Source organism: Schistocerca nitens, chromosome 3 (assembly GCF_023898315.1).
Source record: "Schistocerca nitens isolate TAMUIC-IGC-003100 chromosome 3, iqSchNite1.1, whole genome shotgun sequence".
Classification (NCBI taxonomy): Eukaryota; Metazoa; Arthropoda; class Insecta; order Orthoptera; family Acrididae; genus Schistocerca; species Schistocerca nitens.
The window spans coordinates 314,111,480-314,135,986 of record NC_064616.1 but is presented as its reverse complement, the minus strand read 5'-3'; positions in this window follow the sequence as shown (position 1 = coordinate 314,135,986).

The following is a 24,507-nucleotide window of genomic DNA, read 5'->3' as shown; positions in this document are numbered from 1 at the left end:
TTGGTCAAAAATGGTACTGAGTTGCTTTTATAAACGTCATGGGTCAGGAGCTGTAGTGGTAGAGCACTTGAGAGAGAACTTGCAGGACGTGATTAATAATTTTCCTTATCATGCTCTTGTAATGGGGTGAGAGGGTAGCTTCAACTTGCAGGGTACAGATAGGGAGAGTTATGTGATCAAAATTTGTGCTAGAGACGAATTCATACGACATCATTCTGAATGTCTTCTCTGAAATTACTTGGAGCAGATAGTTAGAGAACCAGCTAGTGAAGGTAACATCTTATACCTCCTTGTAACAGACCTGAGCTTATCGACACAGTTAACATAAAGGAGAGCATCAGTGATCATAAGGCTGTAATGGCATGTATTACAAAGAATTTTAAGAAGGGTATCCAGATAGATTTGCTTAGCAAGAGTGACAGCATACGAGTTGCAGAGTATCTGAGTAGTCAGCACCAAATATTCAGTGTTGATGATGAAGATGTCGAGCACAAATGGAAAAAATACAAAAGCATCACTTAATATGTCTTAGACAATCACGTTTCAAGCAAGTAATTAAGGGATGGAAAAGACCCATCATTGTTTGATAGCTGTGTTTGGAAACCTGCTACGTGTTAAAAGAGAGCTTCCCCCCATATTCAAGAGAAGTAAAATGAAAACAAGGAGAGCAATGAGAGAAGTGTTCAGTGACTTTGAAAGTAAATTATTTTGTCAACTGATCTCAGTAAAAACCCTAAGAGCTTTTGATCTTCCGTAAAATCAATACACAATTCAAAACGCTCTATTCATTCACTTAGTGAAGATACTGGGACTAGAATGGAAGATAGGTAACAGAGAGAAGGTAAAATACTGAGCTCGGTCTTCCAAAATTGTATCTCCGTTGAAGATAATAACATGGTCCCGCAATTCCATCATCATACCAATGTCGAAATGGCAGATATTGAGATAACTGATAATAAAACAGAAAAGCAACTACAATTGTTTAGTAGTGGAAAGACATCATGGCCAGATGAGATACCTGTACGATTCTACAAAGCTTATGCAAAAAACTTGCTCCCCTTCTAGCAGTTGTTTACCATAGATCAATGGGGCAACGAACGGTACCTAGCGACTGGAAAAAAGGACAAGTCCCTATTTTAAAGAACGCCCATACGGCAAATGCATCTTTTGTATAACTGTGAAACAAACTTTATGCTCAAGAATTTTTGGCGAAAGAAAATCTCCTCTGTAAGAATCAACATGGATTCTGCAAACAGAGATCTTGCAAAACTCAGCTCACTCTGTTCCTCAATGAGATCCATAGTGCGGTAGACAATGGCGCTCAGGTTGATGCCGTGTTCCTTGATCTCTGGAAGGCACTGGATATCATGCCGCATTACCAGGTAGTGAAAAAAATATGAGCTTATTGAGTATCACAGCAAATTTGCGACTGGATTCAAGACTTCCTTGTGAATAGAACTCAACATGTCACCAAAATTAATGGATGTAAAGGTAATTTCCACTGTACCCCTGAGAAGTGTGGTAGGATCATTACTGTTCACAGTATGCATAAATGATCTAGTAGAAAGTGTCAAAAGCTCTGGCAGACTGTTCTCAAATGATGTGATTGTCTATCAGAAAGTCGCAATCCTAGAAGACAGTGCGAGTTTGCAGAATCACTTGCAGAAGATTAATGTACGGTATGGTGCAGGCTCTGGCACTTGACTTTGAATGTGAATAAATGTAACATATTCATCTACATCTACATGGATAGTCCGCAAATCACACATAAGTGCCTGGCAGAGGTTTCATCTAACCACCTTCACAATAATTCTGTATTATTCCAATTTCGAACAGTGCGCGAGAAAAACGAACACGTATGTGCTCCCGTGCGAGCTCTGATTTCCCTTATTTTATTATGATGATCGTTTCTTCCTATATAGGTCGACGTCAACAAATTATTTTCACATTCAGAGGATAAAGTTTGTGACCGAAATTTAATGAGTAGATACCGCCGCAACGAAAAACGCCTTTGTTTTAATGATGTCCACCCCAAATCATGTATTATGACAGTGATACTCTGTCCCCTGTTTCGCGATAATACAAAACGTGCTGCGCTTCTTTGAACTTGCTCGATGCACTCCGCTGGTTTTTGAACACATTCTAAGTTGATTTCTGAACTAATCGTAAGTTGATTTTTGAATGCGTGCCTAGTGTATATGATGTCTCTGCCAGCGGAATCTTCGTCGAATTTAGAAATAAAAAATCTTCCGCAGACAAAAGGGGACGGGGCTATACAAATTGAGCTGAATAAACCCGAACGTGTGAATGCCAATCGCTGTTTGTTTATGTGGTTGATTAGATTTGCGAATGATAAGCATTGCTATAATTGTTAGCGAAATCCATGGATTCAGACTACCTCAGTGGAAATAAACGACTAACAGGAACAACTGGTAAGAAAGATTACAAATTATCTTCGTGGTGTAACCAACAAAAGCCGGCAGTGGTGGACGAGCGGTTCTAGGCGGTTCAGTCTGGAACCGCGCGACCGCTACGGTCGCCGGTTCGAATCCTGCCTCGGTCATGGATGTGTGTGGTGTCCTTAGGTTAGTTAGGTTTAAGTAGTTCTAAGTTCTAGGGGACTGATGACCCTTAGTGCTCAGAGCCATTTGAACCATTTAACCAACAAAATGAAATTTTGACAGAAAATTTTTGCCAGAACGCTACACTAATAAGGGTGAATAGTACAGTTCCAAGTTGGTAGCCGCTTAAGTCCTATTATTGGGACAGCAAGGAAAACGCGTTGTACGAACACGAAATAACACCTAACCGGGGAATAAACGTGGGTTAACTGAACTGGTGATTCTGGCAGGGTTAGCAAAGTTAACCGGATATTAATTTTTGACAATGGCAGGATTAGTTACAGAATTAGTGATGACAAGATTGTTTGTTAGATGGAGGAAGGAAAGGAAACGGGGACATCAAACAAATTATATGGAAAAATATGACGTCTCCATATTTGCATAAAAATTTCGTACTACTACTTCTTTTCGATCTCATGCTTGAGAAACTGGAGAATGTAACTGAAATGGGAAACTATTTCCTAAAATAAAACTTTTAGCTTCTAACAGGCTTAATAGCCATTTGATATTGGTACTATGTGAATTATTTTCTGTCATATTGTTTATGTAAATGAAGTAGATAAAAATGGCCACTTTTTATGCCAAAACGGTCTTGCTTAAAGATTCTTTCGCAAAAAGGAAAGCACGTATTGTAAAGCTTTAGCAATATTAGGGAGAAAAAATGCTGGGACCTAGGGACTGAAGAATTGCGTACTATCGTGCTTGTCTCTTGTCTTTACTGGTTTTATATTTCCTATATTTAATTTTATGTCACAAAAAAGAGAAAGTTAGTAGCTATAAACCAATAAAGTGTGCATTTTCTGAAGCGTTCTTATTCTCCCGGTCACAAATAATCTCACCCAGTATTCATTGTTAGTTTATTTATTAAATTTTAAAGGTGATTAGGATGCCAAACCGGGCGACTGGGAGTAGGAGAGGCACCACAGCACATTTTAATTACCACTGTCCTGAATATAGGTTTGATTCCATTGCAAAATATACGCGTTTGAATCCCACAGAGTGAAATACTGTGGCGTCCGATCGAAGAATACTTTGTGAAGGCGCATGGCACCTCGCCTTGCCACACATAAGACCAAATAACATGTCTTACATTTCCTCGAACATATATGTTTTATGTATCAGACTCTTCAGAAAGATGTGCGCTACATAACGAACACAATAGTTAAAAAAACCATTTTTTAAAATTTTTGACTTCCTATGTCAAACCCTCGAGAGGGTGGGGATGGGAGGGCACTATCAAGTTTTTGCCCCGATTCGGATATATAGTAGATTCTGGGCTGACTCTGTTAATCCTTTCTGGTAAGGATCCCAGATCACGCAGCTGTAGCCTACTCCAACAGATGACGCACAAGCGTAATGTAGGCAGTCTCTTTAATAGATCTGTTACATTTTCGAAGTGTTCTGCCAATGAAATGCAGTCTTTGGTTTGCCTTCCCCACAACGTCTTCTGTGTGTTTTTCCCAATTCAAGTGGTTCGTAACTTTAATTCCTAGGTGTTTAGTTGAATTTACGGCGATTAGATTTCACTGATATATTGTGTTACCGAAGTTTAACGTGATCCATTTAGCACTCATATGGTGGATGACCTCATACTTTTCATAATTTATGGTCAGTTGCCAAATTTCACACCGTACAGGTACCTTTTCTAAATCGTTTTGCAATTTGTATTGAACTTCTGGCGACTTCACTAGACGATAAACGACAGCATAATCTGCACACAACCTAAGACGGTTGCTCAGATTGTCTCCTATATTATGTAAATAGATAAGGAACAGCAGGGGGCATGTGACACTGACTTGGGGAACGCCAGAAATCACTTCTGTTTTACTCGATGACTTTCCGTCAATTACTACGAACTGTGACCTCTCTGGCAGGAAATCACAAATCCAGTCATATAACTGAGACGATATTCCGTAAGCACGCAATATCACTACAAGTCGCTTGCGTGGTACAGTGCCAAAAGCCTTCTGGAAGTCTAGAAATACGCAATCAATTTGAAATTCCTAGTCAATAGCACCCAACACTTCGTGTGTGTAAAGAGCTAGTTTTGTATCACAAGAACAATTTTTTTTTAATCCGTGTTGACAATGTGTCAATAGACCGTTCTCATCGAGGTAGGCCTAATTCTTAATGGATGTGTGCCTGTAGTTTAGTTTATTACTCCTGCTACCTTTCTTGAGTATTGGTGTGACTTTTGTAACTTTACAGTCTGTGTATTGCATATACATAGGGGAGAGTGGGGGAAATACACGCACCTAAGGAAAAATCGATGTGAACCATTCGTTACGTCATTAAAACCTACGAAAATAAGTATATACCATACAATGGACATTTCTCCACATATTCCAATCGTCTATAAATAGTTATAAACAGTACCTTAATTTTGAATATTAAAATTAAAAAAAAAAGTGCATATGCGTGGTATTCCCCACCCCTGAGGGTAATGACACGCAAAGTACTGGGTAATAACACGAAAAACAAACAAACCATAAAAATGTACAATACTTGTTATTTTTATTTGTTTATTAGTTACTACAAATAGTAAACAATATATTTAAGAACGAAATAATGTAATTCTACAAAGATCTCTTATAATTTTCGTTTTTCACTTTTTTTTTATGAAAAGAGTTCATTTTCTCATACTATACATCAAAGATCGCACTTGTAACCTTTTGGAGTGTTCCAGCCACTACATTCTTCATGACTCCATCTGCTACAAGAAATACATTGGTACCATAGTTCTTCATCCTTCCCAGACTCTCTACAAACTAAACAGATATCTTCTGAAATCACCACGTTTTTACCCCTTTCCCAAGACGTGGCCCCACCTATTTGTTTAACACCTTTAGGAGCCGAAATTCTCTAGGGCTTTTGTATTTATGCCCGTTTCATCGACGTTGAACACTCGCCCCTCTTTAAATTTATATTTATCAAAGACATGTTCTAAGTTTTTGAAATGTGCATTAACCTCTTCGTCATTAAATGCCTGTATTCTATTAATACTACACTCCTGGAAATTGAAATAAGAACACCGTGAATTCATTGTCCCAGGAAGGGGAAACTTTATTGACACATTCCTGGGGTCAGATACATCACATGATCACACTGACAGAACCACAGGCACACAGACACAGGCAACAGAGCATGCACAATGTCGGCAGTGTATATCCACCTTTCGCAGCAATGCAGGCTGCTATTCTCCCATGGAGACGATCGTAGAGATGCTGGATGTAGTCCTGTGGAACGGCTTGCCATGCCATTTCCACCTGGCGCCTCAGTTGGACCAGCGTTCGTGCTGGACGTGCAGACCGCGTGAGACGACGCTTCATCTAGTCCCAAACATGCTCAATGGGGGACAGATCCGGAGATCTTGCTGGCCAGGGTAGTTGACTGCCACCTTCTAGAGCACGTTGGGTGGCACGGGATACATGCGGACGTGCATTGTCCTGTTGGAACAGCAAGTTCCCTTGCCGGTCTAGGAATGGTAGAACGATGGGTTCGATGACAGTTTGGATGTACCGTGCACTATTCAGTGTCCCCTAGACGATCACCAGTGGTGTACGGCCAGTGTAGGAGATCGCTCCCCACACCATGATGCCGGGTGTTGGCCCTGTGTGCCTCGGTCATATGCAGTCCTGATTGTGGCGCTCACCTGCACGGCGCCAAACACGCATACGACCATCATTGGCACCAAGGCAGAAGCGACTCTCATCGCTGAAGACGACACGTCTCCATTCGTCCCTCCATTCACGCCTGTTGCGACACCACTGGAGGCGGGCTGCACGATGTTGGGGCGTGAGCGGAAGACGGCCTAACAGTGTGCGGGACCGTAGCCCAGCTTCATGGAGATGGTTGCGAATGGTCCTCGCCGATACCCCAGGAGCAACAGTGTCCCTAATTTGCTGGGAAGTGGCAGTGCGGTCCCCTACGGCACTGCGTAGGATCCTACGGTCTTGGCGTGCATTCGTGCGTCGCTGCGGTCCGGTCCCAGGTCGACGGGCACGTGCACCTTCCGCCGACCACTGGCGACAACATCGACGTACTGTGGAGACCTCATGCCCCACGTGTTGAGCAATTCGGCGGTACGTCCACCCGGCCTCCCGCATGCCCACTATACGCCCTCGCTCAAAGTCCGTCAACTGCACATACGGTTCACGTCCACGCTGTCGCGGCATGCTACCAGTGTTAAAGACTGCGATGGAGCTCCGTATGCCATGGCAAACTGGCTGACACTGACGGCGGCAGTGCACAAATGCTGCGCAGCTAGCGCCATTCGACGGCCAACACCGCGGTTCCTGGTGTGTCCGCTGTGCCGTGCGTGTGATCATTGCTTGTACAGCCCTCTCGCAGTGTCCGGAGCAAGTATGGTGGGTCTGACACACCGGTGTCAATGTGTTCTTTTTTCCATTTCCAGGAGTGTAGTTACTTCAGGTTTTCTCATGCTAATACTTGGGTTTCTTTTTAAAAACAGCGCTAGCCAGTCCTTGACAGCTAACCTAGGGGACTTATCAAAATTGTTTGCAATGTTGCTAGCTTCTGCACACTCAAATGCAATCTTTCGCAGCTGGATGCATGTAATGCCATTTTAATAACATGATCCCTAATCTCATTTTCCTGTTCTGTCGAAAATGTTGGGTTTCTTCCAAGTTTTGGACCCTTGGTATTTTTAACGTTCATTCTCGTTCGCAGAGTAGCTTCACCAATCCCGAAAACTCTTGATACTTCTCTTATTTTCCATCCAGATTTGATGGCATCAAGAGCCTTACAAAGTTCTTCTTGCGTCCATTTTGCTTTCTGGGTTTTTCTTTTATAATATCTACCCATCTGAGATTAAAAAAACTCGTTAGTATTGAAAATATAACCTGCAAGGGGGAATACCACGCACTTCAACAGCAGCGTGGCATTACCCCACTGTAAGTTCGATGACTAACCTAAGCATAACTCGGCACCTAATTCAAATAGCTGGACAAATCTACAATTAAATTAAAGGTTTCATCTAGGGTTAGTAGTTGATACGCAAGAATTACATTAAAGGAACTTATAGTAGCACTTACCTTGCAAAATACAGCTACCAAAATTACATGAGATACGCCGAAAATAAACAATACTTCACTACTCCAACAATGCCATTGGAAAATGGCTGGCATAAGCCGCATAGTAGTTGTTACTCCTGCCGGCAGGGTGTAGCACCAACTGGGAACAGCTTGCGCCATTCAAACTGCGTAAATCAGCCAGCGTGGGATTACCCACATGCGTGTAATTCCCCCACCTTCCCCTAATGAAAGAGATCCGCTACTGTACCACTACACTATTGATGACAAACTGTGTGAACAAGCATCTATTATAAAATTTCTAGGAGTAACTATCCAAAGCGACCTTAATTAGCATGACAATATAAAACAAACAGTAGGAAAAGAAGATGCCGGACCTGATTTCGTAGGAAAAATCGTAAGTAAATGTAGGTAACTCATCCACAAAGTAAGTGTCTCATAAGGCACTTGTCCGACCTATTTTTGAGTATTATTCATTATGGGATCCTAACCTGGGATCGTTTAGTTGGTGCTGGAGTATTATAGAGATACTCAGCAAACTCCCTTGGCAAACATTACAACAGAGGTCACTATTGAAATTTTGAGAGAATACTTTCCTGGAAAAATTGGATGACATATTACTTCTTCCCACATGCCTCTCAGGAGATGACCCTGATGAGTAATTTAAAGAAATTTGAACTACGGTAATACAGAGGCTTGTCGACAATCATTATTCCCATACGCCATTAAGGTGTGGAACAGGGATGGTGGAGATCAGTTATTGATACGAGAAGTATCCTCCGCCACAAGCCTTTTGGTGGTTTGAGGAATATGATGTAGATGGAGATGTAGATTTGCCGATACTGCAGTCCTAGGGGGAAAAAGACAGGGAAAGTCTGACTAGTTATCTGCAATCCCATATCATAGCGCAATAATTTTTTGATGACCTAACTTGTTCTGTGCCATTTCTACCTACTAAAGTATAAATTGACATGTTGTCCTGGACTAATTCGTGTTTATAGGTATTCAGGACATGGAGGAACAGGAGTGATTATGTCACCTGTGGCAAGAGCAGCTCCTGTAGCAGCTGACTCCACTTCCTGTGAGACTACATCTCAATCGCCATTGATTAAACGTACCAAGAAACAAATGGGAGAACGGTAAGTTCTTTTTCAGAACTGCAAGCAATAAACAGAGGACTTGTAATCATTTTAAGCTGCCTGTATGATTCCGAAAAAGTAGAGAGCTATGGACACACCCTTTTACCTTTGCTTTTATTATTTTATAAACTGTTTCTGTGAACATAACAACTTGATAGAATTATTATGGAAGAGTTATTAACTTCCCATTCATTGTTTATCAGTTTAATAGTCATCCTCTTTTTATACTCTGTCATCCTAATCTATCAACAGGAAGAATGGATAGCTGAGGTACGTTAACTGATAGTGATTTATCACTGTTTACTAATATAAAATACAGATGTATTCTATTTAATATCAAGTGTTCATCATTTTTTTCTAAAATTCAACGTGTGCAATGCATATTATTTTCCATAATGCTTGAACATGATTCCAAATAATTTTGTATGGTAGCTTCAGTTATAAATGAGAAAGTAGATTACTATTTTCCTAAGCTTTTGCAGAGGCTCTAAAATCTCCAGCATTGAAGGAAGGCAGTTTAGGTTTTACAGGTTTCCCAGTACGATTATATTTATTTATTTTTCTGTGTAAACCTCCTTCACAGAACATATATTACACACAAGGTAATTGACAGAAATAACTTTTGTAGCTGTTGCTTTACGAATATTAAACATATGTTATTTAAATTTTTGTTAAGTGAGAAATAACAAATTTGACTATATACTGTACATTTACAACTTATTCCTGCAGTTAAAAGCACGATCTACAGGTTTTAATGCATAGGATACCACAAGACTGAATAAAAGCAGTTTTACAGTCGGTAAGCTGTCACAGACTTAAAAGTTTTATAGTTCAGGATGAAATTTTATTTGTATTGGTAATTTGTCACATAGTTTTTTTTCCTGCATGGTATACACCTTTTTGGCAAAAAGTGGTGTTACAGTGACTAACATGTATATTGCTGTGTGACCTGGTACTGTAATAATGGTCAATTCTGTTTTCCATAAAAGTGTTTTCTTTCCTTATTATACTTTTTGTCTTGCAAAACTACTTGCAGTATATAAATGCAGGGAAGCGGTAAAATTTTTAGATCTTAGAAGAAAGTTTTGCATGCTTTTCTGCTGCTTGCTTCCTTGTTTAATTATTCTTATCATTCCTAAGAACTGTTTCGCTTTGGTTCACATTCCCCCAGAAAATGAAACTGCACTTCACTGATGAATACCCATGAGCAAGGTATACAACCCAAACTGTTCCTACACTAGTGTTATTGCTAAATGATCTTACTACATAGCTCATTTTTGCTAGTTTTGAATTTAGAGATGCACTATGACAGCTCCAGCGAAGATTTTCTTGAATATGAATTCCAAGAAATTCAGTTTCAGTAACAGCACTATATTTTGGGTATCCTTACATATTATGTGTTGTGCTGCATAAAAGAAATAAGAGTGAAATAAGTAGCTAGACTAATAATGAATGTTTACATGTTTTAATTATGTATGCTGAAAATACTGTGACAGCACTTTCCAAAAATTGTATGCCAGATACCAGCTTTATTACACATGTAGCTTCAAAACTTCTTTAGTTTATGCTCTTACAAAAGTTACCATTTTTGAAAATAAATTAAGGGTGGTGGGGTATTTAGAAGAATTTTAGAATGTTATAAAATTCAGTTATACAGTTTCCAAGAAGGTTAATTACATATTGACTTTGATATGAGAACCTTTTTTTACATATCATCATTTCAAAGATATTACCTCCTAACCTAATATGCCAAATTACCTTGCAGGGTGTGTTTTACTCATTAAAAGTGAAACTGGACACAAAAAGGCTACTGCATTACTCTGCACCCTATGCATTCCTGCCAAGTTTCATCGAGATCATTTAGTGGTTGTTAGTTAACATACATCTGTACTTACAAAGATTGCATCCTTCCAAAACGTGGAATCTTTATTTATTGTACAAATCGATTGTGTTGTAAAATCTTCTAAAGAGATAAAAACGATTTTTATTGAGCCATAAGCAATTCTTAAACTTCGTTTAATATTATGATACTGTGAATGAAATACACTGACAGAAAAAAATCAGAACACGAAGAAGGAGTTGGTAGGCATGTTACTACATCTGTAAGATGATATATATTCAAATTTTGCGCCAATTGCATAAGAGTGCCACTAGTAGCACCACTGTGAGGATAAAGATCAAGTTTGCTCTAAATACACACTGTAACAGCATGAGTGTTAGTTACCTTTGAGCTTGGACATGATGAGTTGATGTTAGTCAAGACTGCATTTAAAGGAACAGAGACACCATTATCAGCACCCCACTGAGTTTGGAGGAGGTAGTATAATAGGGCTACGAGAAGGTGGATGTTCCTTCTGTGATATTGCAGAAAGACTTGGCAGGAATGTAGCCTCTATACATGATTACTGGCAACAGTGCTCATGAATATGAATGGTCAAAAGAAACCCAGGCTGCAGACTGCCACATGGTACTACTGAGAGGGAAGACCATCATGTTTCCTATGTGGCTCTGGTACATCGTTCTGCATCTGCAGCTCTAATCTAGCAGAAGTTGGCACCACAGTGACACAACGAACTGTTACAAATTGATTACATTAAGGAAAGCACTGAGCCAAATACCCTGTAGTGTACAATCCGCTGAACCCAAACCACCACCTTGTGCAACTTCAGTAGTATAAAGCAAGAGCTCTATGGAGGGCAGGGTGGAGATCTGTTGCATTTTCTGGTGAATGATCATTCTGCCTTGGTGCCAGTTATGTCCATGTGTTGATCTGAAGGAGTCCATTTCAGTGCCTGCAACCAACTTCTCTGCATGCTAAATGCATTGGACCTACACCTAGAATTAGGGTCTGTGGTGCAATTTCATATGTCAGCAGGAGCACTCTCATGGTTGTCTCATGTTCACTGCAATTTTGTACCTCAATCTGGTGATTCAACCTGTTGTGCCATCATTCATTAACAGCATTCCAGGTGGTGGTTTCTAACAGGATAACACTTGGCCACATACTGCTGTTGTAGCTGACCACAGTCTGCAGAGTTTTGACATGTTGTCCTGGCCTGCTTGATCACCAGATCTCTCTTCAATCAAGCGCATATGGGATGTCATTGGATGACAACTCCAGCCTCATCCACAAACAGTATAAACTGCCCTTTTATTGACCGTCTAAGTGCAACAGGCCTGGAACTTCATCCCATAAACTGACATCCAGCATCTTTACTACACAATGCATACATGTTGTCAGCAATGATATCAACATTCTGGCGGTTGCACTGCTTATTTACATACTAGCATTTCACATTTGCAATGGCTTATCTCTCCCTTATGTTAACCTGTGATCTTGCAATGTTAATCACTTAAATATGTAATCTAGACAAATGCATTCTTAAAATTTCACTACTCTACATTAATTATTTTTTGGTGTTGTGATTTTTTTTTCATCAGTGTAAATTGTTTAATTGGAGAGGCATGAGAAATATGAAACTTTGTGGATAGTTGGCAAAATATTATTTTTAAAAATTACGCAATATTTTGGTTTCATTTCAGTTCAGTATACTTTACCTAGATTCTGTTATGATAGAGTATTTAGACTGAAAGATAAAGATATTTCTATCTTCTCCCCTTGTGGTAGTGTTACAGTGTTGTTTCATTGGTGATGTGAATAGGAAGTAATTTGGAAAATAGTAGCCTGACATGGGCAATCAGTGCATATAGTTATTTGAATAAAGTTACATGAACACTTCCTTCAAATGTTAAGTAATTTGTTGTGTATGATGCATGGCTACTAATTTAAATTAGGTAATAATAAAATATACCTGGAATCTATGTACTTCAGTCTAAATATTGTGTAGTTTTAAGTTGCAAAATAAATTATCATTAGGCTGCTATAATGTTGTTTTTGAAGACATTAAACATTGAGTAAAGTGAAACACAAGTTGTGAAACACATTTGAGTCAGTGTCTCAGTGTGCCCTAAGTTAGTTTTTCACACTCATACTTTCCATGTTGCTGTATAATTTTGTTGATGGATAAAACTAGTATTTTAATATAACATTTTCCTGATTCAGAATCAGTAGGAGCTGCAAAAGAAGCTGTTATTGGCACTTTCACTGACTGTCCTGTGTTGTACCCTTTGGTCTAAATAAAGAAAAAAAAAATATTTATGGATCTGCAGAACTTCAGAAACTATCTCAAGATAAATGATAGGCATAAAGAAAGAAATAACACACACAAAAGTTAAAGTTGGATACACCAACAAAGCCATCAGCTACAATTTATCTTTGTTGGTGACCTGTAAGTTTACACATGGCAGAAGTGCAGACAGTTGCAGCTGAGCAGGAGAAAGACAGATACTACCTACTGGAAAGTTAAAGAGGCATTTGGAGAAAAGAGAAGCAGTTGTATGAATATCAAGATCTCAGGTGGAAAATCAGTCCTAAGCAAAAAAGGGCAAGCTGAAAGGTGGCAGGAGTATATAGAGGGTCTATACAAGAGAGATGAACTGGAAGTTAATATTATAGAAAACGAAGAGGACATAGATGAAGATGAGATGGGAGATATGATACTGCAAGGAGAATTTGACAGAGCAATGAAAGACTTAAGTTGAAACAAGTTCCTGGGAGTAGACGACATTCTGTCAGAACAATTAATAGCCCTGGGTGAGCCAGCTATGACAAAACTCTTCCATCTGGTGTACAAGATATGTGAGACAGATGAAATACCCTCAGAGTTCAATAAGAATGTAATAATTCAAATAAAAAAGAAAGCAGTTGCTGCCAGGTGTGAAAATTAGCTAACAATCAATATAACACATTATAGTTGCAACTATTAAATTTAATAGTTGTCAGCAGTGTTTCATGCTGTTTGTGGTGAAATAATGATTTAATAAACTTTTGGAATGTTCGCTCGCTTTGTTTGTTAGAGTTTTCTGTGCATTGAAGTCGTTTAGTAAATTTTGTGCTTTAGTTTTCAGCTGACATTTCTTGTTGTTTCAAGTGAAATATTTCAGTCAAATTTTCATTCAGTGTTTTAACTTCATTTGAATTTTTGGTTTTAGCTAATAATTTTGTAAAGTTTTGTTGTTATTTGTATTAGCTGTGGTGTAGTAGTACTAATTAAATTAGTTGCTTTCTTAGTAGACAGAGGATCTTGAGACCACTGTTGTTAGTTCTATAAATAATTCTACTGGTGTAACTGAATTTTGGTAATGTAGACATATAGTTTTCTTACAGTAACTGAAAAATTTTACCATGAGTGAGAAGTGAGGACTCTGTCGTAGGTTTATGAGTTGTGGGTTATGGTGTGGGATTTGTTCAAAGTATTTTAATGGGGGGGGGGGGGGATGCAGTGGGGAAGCCAGTGGGCATTCTAGCAAGATCCTCTCCTGAGAATGCAGAACCTGTAGTAGAAATAAGTTGATAGAGGAGCAGGAGCATAAGATCTGTGCCCTTCAGGTGCAGTTACAATGCACAGAGGAACTAGATAAGTTGAGAAGGGTGAAGGGTGGTGGGGAATGGAAACTGGCTGCTGGCAAGAAGGGCAGCTAGGAACAGAAGATATTCAGACAGTTATCCTTTGCGTATATGCAATAGATTTGACCAACTGTCAGAGCTGATTGGAAAGGAGCCTAGTGTAGATGTAGAGAACATGCAGCCGTCTTCAGCAGTCAGGAGGCCTAGGTCAGCTGCAAAGCCTAACAGAAAGAAGAAGATTCTGCTGCTAGGTAGTTCACACAATAGAGGTGTGGGCCAGCAGTTGCAGGAAGTGTTAAGGAGTGAGTACCAGGTCACCAGCATTGTGAAGCCTAGTGCAGGGTTAGCTCAAGTGACTGACAGCATAGGGGTGTTTTGCAGGAATATTATGAAGGAGGATCAGGTAGTGAAAGTGGGTGGAGCAGGGACCAGTCTTGATAGGAACGGGAAATATGATGTAGGTGGTGACCTGGTAAAGATAGCTATTAAAACTGGTGGCACTAATGTGCATTTTGTGCAACTGTTTCAGCATCAGGATTGGCCTAATCTTAATGCTGCTGTTAGGCGTGTTAACATGGGGCTGGGGAGGGTGCTCATGGTAGAGGGCATGGGTCACATCTCGGTGGTGCCAGATCGGGTTTCGCAGGGCATGGCCTGCATCTCAATAGGTATGGGAAGGGGAGGCATGCAAAGCTTAAAGGTGACAGTGTAGTGGGTGGTGGCAGTGGGATCACTCATGGAAAAATTCCTGTAGTAGTTGGTGTTAGAGCTGCACCTTTTATAGATTAAAGTCAACTGATAGCTATACCTGCTTAAAGGAAGTCCCTCTAACTAAGGGGTTGCCTTTAGAGGATGTAATTTTCCCAAGTAGAGAAGAAATTGGCATATTTCATCAAAATGTAAGAGATATTAGAGATAAAGTTAGTGAACTGCTTACAGATGTTGACTCTGAAATTATTGGTATGTCGGAGCACCACTTAAATAATTTGACAATTCAGAGGCTTCTTTACCAGGATACAGATTAGCTGGCTGTTTTTCAAGGAGTTCCTTGTGCGGTGGGGGAGTGGCTATGTACATAAAAAACAGTATTCCATTGGAGTCCGTAGACGTATCATGGCACTGCACTGAACAGATATTTGTACGTTGTGCAGGGGCAGTTGAACTTAGTGAAACTAAACTTCTAATTGTTGTTCAAGATAGAGTGGGTTCTTGGTTCACTTTGTAGGAAGTACCAGAAATTAGTTATATGTGGTGATTTCAACATAAATTTGTATATGATGGTGCAAGAAAAAGGATGTTAGTAGTTCTCCTAAATTCATATGATCTGATGCAGACTGTGTTTTTCCAACTAGGGTGCAGGGGAACAGTAGCATAGCCATAGACAATATTTTTATTCATTCTTCATTACTAAATGGGCATTCTGTTAGTAAAAGGGTGAATGGCCTTTCAGACCATAATGCACAAATTTTAACGCTAAAAGGCTTTAGTACTCACACAAATGTCACATTTAATTACAAACTATGTAGGAAAGTTAATCCAGCAGCAATAGAGAGTTTTTTAAACCTTGTCAAAGAACAAGAGTGGGAGGATGTTTGTAGTGCCAATAACACAGATCATAAATATAATGCTTTCCTCAACACATTTCTCATGCTCTTTGAGAGCTGCTTTCCATTGAAATGTTCTAAATGGAGTACTAGCAGTAATATTCAGCCCGAGTGGCTGACCAGTGTGATAAGGGTACCATGTAGAACAAAGCGGGAATTATATCAAAATGTTAGACGTAGTAACAATCAAGCTACAGTAGCACAAACAGTATTGTAAGGTGCTTAAAAATGTTATTAGGAAGGCAAAGAGTATGTGGCATGCAAATAGAATAGCTAATTCACAGGATAAAATTAAAACCATATGGTCAGTTGTAAAGGGAGTGTCTGGTCAACAGTACAAGGTCGATGATATAAAGTAAGTTCACAATAAAAATATTTCTGTTACTGGTAAATCAGATATATGTACAGTTTTTAACAATCATTTTCAGAGCATTGCTAGTGAATTAAATAAAAATATAGTTTCTACAGGGAATCATATAACTTTCTTGGCAAATGCCTTTCTGAGATTGATGTCTGAAATACTTCTCTGTGATACAGACAAGAGGGAGATTGAGTCAATAATTAAATCACTGAAGACTAAGGAGTCTCATGGTTATGATGGAGTGTGTAGCAGAATATTAAAGTACTGTGCTGCACATGTTAGACCTGTATTTAGCCATATTTGTAATTTTTCCTTTAGAAATGGTCAGTTTCCTGAACAATTAAAGTATTCAGTAGTAAAGCCACTTTATAAAAAGGGAGAAAGGGATAATGTAGATAACTTTAGACCTATATCTAAGCCATCAGTGTTTGCTAAAGTTATTGAAAAGGCTGTGTATGTAAGGATAATTGATCATTTTGTACCACATGATCTGCTTTCAAATGTACACTTCGGCTTTAGAAGTCGTGTAACTGAAAATGCTATATGCTCTTCTCTCTGTGAGGTACTGGATGGATTAAACAAAAGGCTTCGAATGCTAGGCATATTTTTTGAGTTAACTAAGGCATTTGATTGTGTTGATCACAAAATATTGCTCTAGAAGTTGGACCATTACGCAATACAGGGAGTAGCTCACAATTCGTTCATCACTTACTTTAGCAACAGACAGCAAAAGGTAATTATTCACAGTGTTGAGAACGGCTGTCATATGGGGTCTGAGTGGGGTACAGTCAAGTAGGTGGTGTCCCAGGGATCAGTGTTGGGGCCACTCCTGTTTCTTATTTACATAAATGATATGCCCTCTAGTATTATGGGTAACTCCAAAATATTTCTGTTTTCTGATGATACTAGCTTGGTAGTGAAGGCTGTCGTGTGCAACATTGACTCAGTTTCAAATAGTGCAGTTCATGACCTAAGTTCATGGGTTGTAGAAAATGAACTTAAGTTAAGTCACAGTAAGACTCAATTTTTTACAGTTTCTGACGCACAATTCAACAAAACCTGACATTTTAATTTCACAGAATGGACATATGATTAGTGAAACTGAACATTTCAAATATCTGGATGTTCAGATAGATTGTAAGCTGTTATGAAAAGCTCAGGTACAGGATCTTGTTCAAAGACTTAATGGTGCCATTTTTACTATTTGAATGGTACCTGAAGTGAGTGATCGTTCAACATGAAAATTAGTCTGATTTTCTTATTTTCATTCACTTATGTCATATGATCTTATATTTTGGGGATAACTCTTCTCATTCTAAAAAGATATTTTTGGCTCAGAAATGGAAGGTTCGGGCAATAAGTGGTGTAACCTCTTGTTGACTCCTGTTCACGAGTCTGGGTATTTTGAAATTCGCAAGAATAAGCAGCTTTAACTCAGTTAATACTTGGCAGAAATCAAACCTGCATTTGGATTGAACTTCCTTAACTCTTCTGCAGAAAGGTGTGCAGTATACTGCTGCATCCATTTTCAATAAGCCACCACTCGAATTCAAAAATCTTAACATTAATTCATGCACTTTCAAATCGAAACTGAAGAGTTTCCTCATGGGTCACTCCTTTTAATCTGTTGAGGAGTTTCCTGAAAAATTACGCTGATTCTTGTTGTATTGTTGATTGTGTTTACTTCAACTTGAGGAGTGACTTTTTTCAGGTTCATAAATTTTTATTTCCTTCTTCTATTACTTTTATGCTGTAATTTAATGTACTGACACATTCCATGACCTTGGAGATTTGCTCTACAATTTGGTCCTCCGGAACTTGATGTGTAATTAAATAAATAAATAAATATACTAATGTAAATTCTTTACAGAGGAATGGAAAAACTGGCAGAAGCCAACCTTGGTGGGGGAGATCAATTTGAATTCTGCAGAAGTGTAGGGATATGTGAGGCAATACTGTCCCTATGACTTATCTTAGAATGTAGATTAAGGGAAAGCAAACCTATATTTATAGCATTTGTAGGCTTAGATAACGTGCTTGACAGTGTTGATTGGAAGACTCTCTTTGAAACTCTGTATGTATCAGGGTGCAAAAGGCTATTTACAACTTGTGCAGAAACCAAACAGCAGAGACAAGAGTCATGAAAGGAAAGCTGTGAAAGATAGCCTATCTCTGATGTTATCCAGTCTGTACATTGAGCAAACAGTAAAGGAAAAAAAGAAAAATTTTTGAGTAGGAATTAAAGTTCAGAGAATAGTAAAAACTGTGAGGTTTGCCAATAACATTGTCATTCCACCAGAGACAATAAAGGACTAGGAAGAGCAGTTGAACAGAATGGACAGAGTCTTGAAGAGCAGTAAAAACTGTGAGGTTTGCCAATGACATTGTCATTCCATCAGAGACAATAAAGGACTTGGAAAAGCAGTTGAACAGAATGGACAGTGTCTTGAAAGGAGGATATAATATGAACATCAACAAAAGCAAAACAGTGATAATGGAAGGTAGTCAAATTAAGTCAGGTGATGTTGAGGGAATTAGTTGAGGAAAAAAGACACTCAGAGCAGTAGGTGAGTTTTGCTGTTTGGGAAACAAAATAACTGATGATGGCATAAAATTTAGACTGATAATGGCAATACAACCAATTTGTTAACATCGAGCATTGACTTAAGTATTAGGCAGTCTTTCCTGAAGTTATTTATCTGAAGTGTAGCTATGTATGGAAGTGAAACATGGATGATAAACAGTTTAGACTAGCAGAGAACAGAGGCTTTTGAAATATGGTACTACAGAAGAATGCTGAAGATTAGATGGGTAGATCATAAAACTAATGAGAAGGTACTGAATAAAATTGGGGAGACAAGAAACTTGTGGTACAATTTGATTAAAAGAAGGGATTGGTTGATATGACACATTCTGAGACATCACCAATTGACTACAAGAAGGGATTGGTTGATATGACACATTCTGAGACATCACCAATTTGGTAATGGAGGAAAATATGAGGGGTAAAACTTGTAGGAGGAGGCAAAGAGATGAATACAGTAAGAAGATTCAGGGGTATGTAGATTTCAGTAGTTATTTGGAGATGAAGAAGCTTCCACAGTATGTAGTTGCTTGGAGAGCTGCATCAAACAGTTCCTTCTGACTGAAGACCACAACAACACCAGGTAAAATGGTAGCACCAAACCCTTCATGGATGTTCCACTAAAAAAAGTGCACTACAAATAAGTCATTAAAAAAATCTTATGAATAATCATTTCTTTACTTTTGTGAAGCAGATTCATGGTATTATGTCTGAGTATTGCTTCACAATTTACATAAGCTGTAAATGAAGAATATTCATGAACCCTAGTGGTTGGTAACACTGCAGTCAAACCATTAGATCTTCTATAGATACTAAATGCATACTGTCACACAATTAGTATCAGATTGTCTCTGACCAATGTATACTCTCATGTGGTACAATTTCACCAACAGCATTAAGGTGAGATCAGACCCCCTATGCTGTCAGTGCTAAAGGCTTTCAACTTTTAACCCATTATGTCTAAAACTATTGAAGATATCACCACCAAAGTTTTGACAGTTGATTATCTGAATGTATTAGGTTCACTAATCTAGAAATGAAAAAGTACCCTTAGTGCAAATTGAGTTACAATTTTTTATAAATATGCCAGTTTATTTCAACAAATTATTGTTTTTTATACAACACAGCATCAATTATTTAACTCTCAAAACACTGATTGTTGATCCATATAATTACCTCCTCTATATAAACAATCCTCATAAATTCTATGTTTATTGGTTGATGCGAAAATGGGTCTTTTGCATGAAAATTTACTGTTTTGAGAAAATTCAAGTTTAAGTAAGAGGTATATGGAAATACACCTTTCTTCTTAAAAAGACTGGCTAAACACAGCGTGCTCCATAATCTGATCCTTCTTCTTCACCTAAATATTCTTCATTCTTCTCTTCTTTCTTGCCTCCTTGATCATTTGCTGAGCAGAAATTTCAGCTTTACACACTCTTAATCGGTCCATGGCTTCCAATGTAGTTGCCATATTATGCCCTGTATTTTTCCCAGCTGATCCGGGACTTTTAATCTCCCATAATTCCCATCATTGAAAAAAATAACTACATCACAAACACCTACTCTTCAAGTTTTCATGCCTACAAACACATTTTTTGGAATCTGTGTCCACACAATATTGTTAAATGCCTCATTAACATTCTGTGTCTTACCATGGAGGCATTTCTTTAGCAAGTCTGGATATGCTAAGTCTCTGAATATACACTTAATGGCCTCCATTACTGCCATAATATTCCTGAAATTCTTCAATAACTTTATCAGTAAGCCTTCCATCATATTTTATACTTCTACCATCTGACAATTTGGTGTCACGAAGTTTCTTTTTCAGCTGCATGACACAATGCAGGGGCTGTCTGTGATTGACCTATCACAGTATGATTCACAGTATGATTCACAGTATGCCATTCTTCAGTTTTGCCCAATCTTAAATGGCTTACAGAAGCTTCTAAATGGTTTTTCATGAAATTACAAAGAATAAACATAATTAAAGGAAATTAGAGCTAAACATTTTGTCAGTGGTGAAGTTATTAAATCAGGAGCCTGAACTAAGATTGAAAGAGAATCAGAAGAGTAAAATCAGTCATGACCTCAGAGAAACAGTCCTTGAATTCAAATTAAATAATTATTTGATTAAAGCATCATAAACTTAAAACAGGATATCCTCAAGAGGATTTGAACACCGCACCATCCAAATTTGACTAGTGCTGATACTATTTATAGGAACTACTGTCAGTAATTTAGGTATCATTTAACTTATTTAACTTACATAAAGGTTTATTGATATAATAAATAAAAAGGAGGTATTTTATGTGCTCTGTTTAGATAAATTTAGGCCAAGTCTCACTAATTCTCAGAATAGACTCATCTCAACCTACCTACAAAATAATTTTAAGGTAATATAGAGTACAACAATGAGAAAAGCAAGACATGTTGTGACCCTGAATGCATAGATTTTAGAACAATCTGTTGCGTAGGAGAAATAGCTCAATCCTTATATTTTATATACAAAAACAGAAATTAAAAAGTTGGTTTTGTTGTACCATTTTGCACTGTATCTGTACAAGGTGAGCCCAAAAACAAGGAAAGAATTAGTTGTGGTGGTAACACTGTCACAGGCAACATCACAATGCCGTTGTAGTTGTAGAAGGGGCCTAATGCTAGTTTTGCTTGTAGGCCACTGGTGAAAGTTCAGCATGTGTAGGCTATAGCTGTAATCAGAGTGCCATAAACATTACAAACCAATGAAACAATTAGTTTCTAGCATCTGGTAGAGGTATCAGCAAGCTGGTTGATGTGGAATGCTTTTAGGGAAAAATATTTCACAGTGTGTGTATGTTTCAGCAAGGGAAAAGTGTGTGTTACTCAAGAGCAATCAAAGTTTCTAACAAATCATTTGAGTGTGGTTACTTTACACTGGAACTCACTAATCAAAAATAAGGATACATTCATGGCAAATTTTTGAAATGCCATTGGAGACAAGAGGTTTAGATTACCATGGGTTACTTTGCTGCCATGCCTTGTGTAAGATATGTTAATCTCTGCTGGTAGGTGTGCAAGTGTTGAGTTGTGAGTGTAAATGATAATGATCAGTAAGAGGCACTGGTGTTACATACTGATACAGTCCACCCATTCTGTGACCACGCGTAGAATAAGCATTTCCTGTATATCTCTAGTTGCCAAAATAGTATGCCAGAATCCATTAAAAAAAAAAAAAAAAAGAGAGAGAGAGAGAAAATGAGAGGAAAAATGATCATTTGTGTTTTAGATATATTGTGTGTGCAAGTCATGAACTTCACAGTTAGAGGAAAATATGACAGTGAAAAAACAATACAAAGACAAGACTTAAATGCACACCAGATGATTTGATTATGGTAAAATCCAGTATGACAGAGAAGCAGTTTTGACCTAACATATTAGAGAATTCAAACCACCTTATATTAAATTTATGTCTCTTTTTACTCTTAACTTATATTCTATTTATTGTGTAATAATATGTTCTATACACTGACTACATTTAAACAGTTTTGGCACATATTTTTTGAGTTTTCATTATGTAAAAAATACTTTTACTTTTTATGGAAATTAAGTCACTTCAAGACCCTAGCAGTTACTGTTTCTTATATTGAAACACAAGTTTATTATCAGTCAGTCCATTGCACACCCTACACTCTGCTGGAAAAGAGGAAGAGACAGTGGGGAATTTATCCATTTCCTGCTTTTCTTCACAGGTAAACACTCTTATGAAAAAAAAAATCACAACACCAAAAACATTAATTTAGAACAATGAAATTTTTGGGATACATTTGTCTAGGAAATGTATTTAAGTGATTAACACATTAATGTAAGAGTGAGATGACCCACTGCAAATGTGAAATTCTGGTACACTAATAACCATTGTACCCATCAGAATGTTGAATATAATCATGCAATCACATGTGCACCGTGTTTTACCAGTGCTGGATGTCAGTTTGTGGGATGGAGTTCCATGCCTGTTGCACTTAGTCAGTCATTGCAGGAACAGTTATTGCTGTTTATGGATGACACTGGAGTTGTTGTCTGATGATGTCCCATACCTGCTTGACTGCAGACAGACCTGGTGATTGAGCAGGTCAAGGAAGTATGTCAACACTCTGTAGACCATGTTGGATTGCAAAAGAGGTATGTGAGTGAGCATTATCCTCTTGGCTAACACCCCCTGGAATGCTGTTCATAAATGATAACAGAACAGGTTGAATTACCACTCTGACATACAGTTTTGCAGTCCGGATGTGTGGGATGACCACGAGGATGCTCCTGCTGCTGTATGAAATCACACCCCAGACCATATCTCCAGGTTTGTCCAGGGTGTGTCTAGCATCGGGACAGGTTGGTTGCAGGTCCTGCAGGCCTACATCTAAGCAACACACAGTCATTACTGGCACCTCAACACCTACCACCAATGAGCTCTTGCTTGACACAACTGAACCCCAAAATGGTGGTTCAGTTGAATGCATGCTATGGGCCACCTGGCTCAGAGCTGTTCTTGAAGTAACTGATTTGTAACCGTTTGTTGTGTCACTGTGGTGCCAACTGCTGCTCAGACTGCTGCTACAGATGCAGCGCGATATGCCAGAGCCATATGCCAAACTCAGAGATCTTCCCTCCCAGTAGTGCCAAGTGTCTGTCCAGAGCCTGGTCTTCTTGCGAATGTACATTTTTGTGACCACCATTGCTAGCAATGATCTACAGTGGCTAAGTTCCTGCCAAGTCTTGCTGCAGTATTGCAGAAGGAACATCCAGTTTTTCACATAAATGGCCTCATTCAAAGTCAATGAGGTATTGATAATGGCACCTTTGTTGCCTTAAATGCATTCTTGACTAACATCAGCTCATCACATTCAACCTCAAAGGTACGTAACACTCATGATGATTACAGCATATGTTTAAAGCAAACCTGATTTGCATCATCATAGTGCTTCCACTAGTGCTATTTTTATGCAGTTCACATGAAATTTGAGTAGGCATTGTCTTTCAGGTGTAGAAACTTTCCTGCCAATTTTTGTGTATGTCACACAAATCGTTCTTGGTGTTGTGAATTTTTTCCATCAGTGTCCATTGTATTGTATGAAAACTGAAATGATGGGTAAGGTAGCATGCTACTACAGCTATACAGTGCAGTATTTTTGTGCTTTGAACAACTGAAGCATTTTCTATGCATTTTTCTCACATGGTGAAGTGTTGCAGCAGCAGCTCTACCATACAGTATATTTGATAATACAGTTGGAAATACTTTGTTAGAACTGTGTTCATTAGACACATCTTCAGCCTAGCTGAAACCTAAATGGAACTGACATAACATAAAAGGTAAACATCTTTTTAAAACCATTTTCTCTCTTTCCAGAAGTTCAGGTTCTCTTCAAAGCAGATGCATTTATCCAGTTAACTCTATATAGATCTGAAGATTAGATACAATAGCTGGAGATACACTTAGTAGCTTTTTACTGTTACCACAGTGGCACCAAATAATCTTTGATTGACAATTTGTGCTTCCTAAAAGTCTATAAGCTTCCACATGATTGTAGATCACAAAAACACACAAGACTAACAGATTACTCCTTCTTTTACACACTTCCAAATTTGTTTTAGATCAATGGCAAAACAAAGGAGCACCACAGTGTATTACGGAAGACTCAGAAAG